The 4,006-nt window shown below is 29.4% G+C and overlaps 1 pseudogene; it reads right to left on the reverse strand.

Moving 5' to 3' along the window:
* On the reverse strand, positions 409–2,803 carry LOC107648479 (annotated as a pseudogene).

Genomic DNA, 4,006 nt, shown 5'->3' on the forward strand with positions numbered 1-4,006 from the left:
TTAGACACTAATTCTAAAATTTTATTCAACATATCAAACCATTTATATTCTCATCTTGACCTGCATCACTCTTAAAAAAAAATTCTTTAGTTGTAAGTTGATCTTTTTCAAACATGTTTAGATGTATAAAATTTTATTATGTTGATTTTTTTCATAGTTCAACTAATACATTATCTATTAGAACTCCATGTTAAATTGCATAGAGAAGGACATATTATTCCATTATTAGCAGTGGCGGAGCTTGAACCAAAATTTTGGGGACCAGAAACTTAACATAAAAATTTAATAATAATATTTATATCAAAATAAAATTTATAAATATAATTATTCTTTAAGTTTGTTACTAATAAGATAATAAATAAATAATTCTATAGATAAAAAATATAAAATAGTTTATAATGGTACTCTTCAAGTTTTTAATGACTTAAAATCTTCAATAATTGAGTCAGAACTAAACTTTTCAGCAATTTCTTTCTCAATGTAAATAACCAAACTATCCGCAAGAAAGTCGTCCTCCATCTTGTTTCTTAACCTTGTCTTTATTATTTTCATTGCTGAAAATGATCGCTCTGTAGTAGCTGTAGAAACTGGAAGAGTTAATATCAGACGAATCAATCTATCAATCAAGTAATACACTTTTGACTTTTTTGTTTCTGCTAAACATCTACACAGTTCATGAATAGTTGACAAATTCTTCATTTCTAGATGCTGACGAACATCAAGAATAAAATGCTGAAGCTGAAAAGGCAAATTAATCTTCTCTTGTTCAGTAAAGTCTTCGGGAAAGTAGCTATCAACAAGAGTAGAAATCTTAGCAATGTCAAAATTTTTGTAAGCATCCTTAGGCATGAGAGTAGAGCTCAGACTTAGTAGATCCATTGCTTGATCATTAAATCTGCTATTTAACTCTTGTAATTGCTTATCAATTGTGACTAAAAATATCTCCACTCTAAAATAATGCTCAACTATAATATGATCTTTTTGGTGACGCGAGCGTCCTTGCCTTGCAACATAAGAAGCAGTTAAATCAGGAATTAGAATATCATGTTACTCACAAAATAATTTCACATTTTTTAATAATTCCTCCCATCTGTCATCTCTCATGCTTTGGATAAGTGTTTTTGTAGAATGAACTAGTTGCACAGCATTAACTATGTCTTGAGACTGCTTTTGTAAAGCTTGACAAAGAATATCAGTTATTCCCATCATATCTTTCATCAAATGCAAGATCAATACAAACTCAAATGAGGTCAGGGTATTGTAAGCACTATCTGCATCACCACGCTGAGAATAAGTTGATCCATCAATAATAATCTTTTGTAAAACAGTCAACGTTGCACCATACATATTTATCAAACTGCAAACAGAAGAGAAATGAGAACTCCATCGAGTATCACCTGCTCGTTTCAAAGTACCAATTTGATTTGCCCCTTTACCAGTTTCAAGTTCATCAATCTCTAATAAATGGACAATTTCATCTGTCTTGGCAGCATGTAACTCATCATGTCGCTTACTAGAAGAACAAATGATATTGACGATGAAAGTCAATTTTGAAAAAAACTGATGCACATGAATAACTTCTCTTGATGCAGCAACTAATACAAGTTGTAATCGGTGAGCAAAACAGTGGATATAGTAAGCATAAGGACAATCTTTTAAGAATAATGCTTGTAACCCATTCCATTCTCCTCTCATGTTGCTGGCGCCATCATATCCTTGACCACGAATATTAGAGACATCAAGACCATGTCGAGAAAGAATGCCGCACAATTCTTGTTTTAGAGTTAATGATGTAGTATCTTTGACATGTACAAGATCAAGAAAACGCTCTTGAATAAAACCATGTATATCAACAAATCTCAAAACAAGTGCCATTTGTTCTCTTTTGGATTCATCACGAGCTTCATCTACTACAATGCAAAACTTGGAATCTCCAATTTCTTCACAAATATGCTTTCTCACCTTGTTTGAGAGTATATGCAAGATTTCTTTTTGAATTTGATGTGAAGTATATTTAGCATTATATGGAGCATTTTCTAACACAGTTCTTGCAACTTCATCATTGTAAGATGCTATGAGTTTTATCATTTCAAGAAAATTACCTCGATTTTTTTATTATGGAGTCTCATCATGGCCTCTGAAAGCACAAGCTTGAAATGTAAGCCAACGAGTTGCATCAATGGAGAATTTTAGACGCAATCGATTCTTTTGAATTTCCTCAGAAGTATGATCCTCAATTACATTTTGGATGTGACTTGCCTGATTCAATAAATCTAGACATGCTCCAACTGCATTATTGTGTGGTGAGCAAGGATCTCCAATATGTTTAAGAAAAGCACAATTCTTTCCATCATTAACTTTTTTCCAATTTCTAAACCCTTTACTAATAAAAATATCTGACTCATTACGTCCACTGAATTTTTTGCTAACCAAATAACAAAATAAACAATATGCAGCATCTTCAGAAGGTGAATACTCTAACCATGAAGGAAAAATACAAAACCAAGCATATTGAAATCATCTTGGATGCTTCGTACCAGATAGAGGATAATTGTCAAGATGCTTTTGATATGGACTCCATTTAAGATAAGCTCGTCTAACCTCATCTCTCTGGTTTGAGTGATATTGCCAAATTTGAAGCCGTTTTCCAGGGTCTCGTTCCAAAGAATTAAGATCAAACTCATCAGATGCAACTCTTTGAATTTTTGGAGGTTGTATCTCACTTTTTTCGTGATTCATTATAGTAGAAGAACTATCTACAAGTGTTGATATTGTAGAAGTTATATGTTCCCCTTCTTGAATATTAGCCTTCCTCTTAAAAAATGCATCAATTCTTTGATTTTTCTGATTTTTCTTGTATAAAAATTTGAATATATATTCTGTAAAATATGTAAAAAAAAAAGTTAGAAGGATAAATATTAAAATTTATAATATTTATTGAATTTTTTTTTATGAATTTATCAAAATACAATAATATCAATACTTATTAAATATTATAATATTTTTATCATATAAAAAATTAAATTAAATAAATAATAAAATATAAAATAATATTAAATTAAATAAATAAAAAATACCTAATTTTTTGAGAAGCAAAGCAAAGGCAGTAGCGTGTTTCACTGTAGCATAGCGATGTTTTGAGAAGCAAATGTTATCTTTTGTGTTTTTATAGTTATCTTTTTTGATTTGATTTGATTTTATCTTTTAATTTTAATGTGTTGTGAAGTTAACAAAGGCCCACTCACTAAAAATTATTATACAATAAATGTATGAGATAGGAATTGAATTTGGATACTTCAAGTTATAATAAAGCATTTAAACCAATTGAACTATTTTTCATTTTTGATGAAGCATTACTAATTTTTTTATAAAAAATTTGGGGGGCCATGACCTCCCTTGTCTGAATAAAGCTCTGCCACTGATTATTAGAATCATGAACTTTGCATTATTGCCATTGTCACTAAAATAGAGATATAATGATGTGATCTTTGTAGTTAGAAGAAGGAAAAGAACATTTAACCAAAATTGTAAAATTAACTTGCAATAATTATATTGTCAATTTATTTATTTTTTAAAAAAGTTAAATTTTGGTTCTCCTATGTTTTAGATATTCCAATATAACATTAAACTTTAATAGTACAAAACATTCTGCAATTTAGTTACTAAATAGATATAAGTATCAAATTGTTTCTCTAATGTTCATTTCCATGATTAAATTGGTCTTTCTCGAAATTAATTAGAAGTCAAGCTCAAAATGAATAGAAATTCACTCGAGATCTCACTATTATACCTAAGGTACAATAACAACAATTCAACTCTACTTTGTAATTAACTCTTAAGATATCTTTATTTTATCTAGGAGAAATATCTCAACAATTTTTTTAAAAAAGGAAATAGTTATTTATCATAAAAGGTAGAACTACTCTAAAAAAGTGATGTCTACTCTACTATAAATATACTAACATCCTCAGGTATATTTAGAGTTCTATCTACTAAAAAACCTGCT

The sequence above is a fragment of the Arachis ipaensis genome, chromosome B01 (assembly GCF_000816755.2).
Source record: "Arachis ipaensis cultivar K30076 chromosome B01, Araip1.1, whole genome shotgun sequence".
Taxonomy (NCBI): Eukaryota; Viridiplantae; Streptophyta; class Magnoliopsida; order Fabales; family Fabaceae; genus Arachis; species Arachis ipaensis.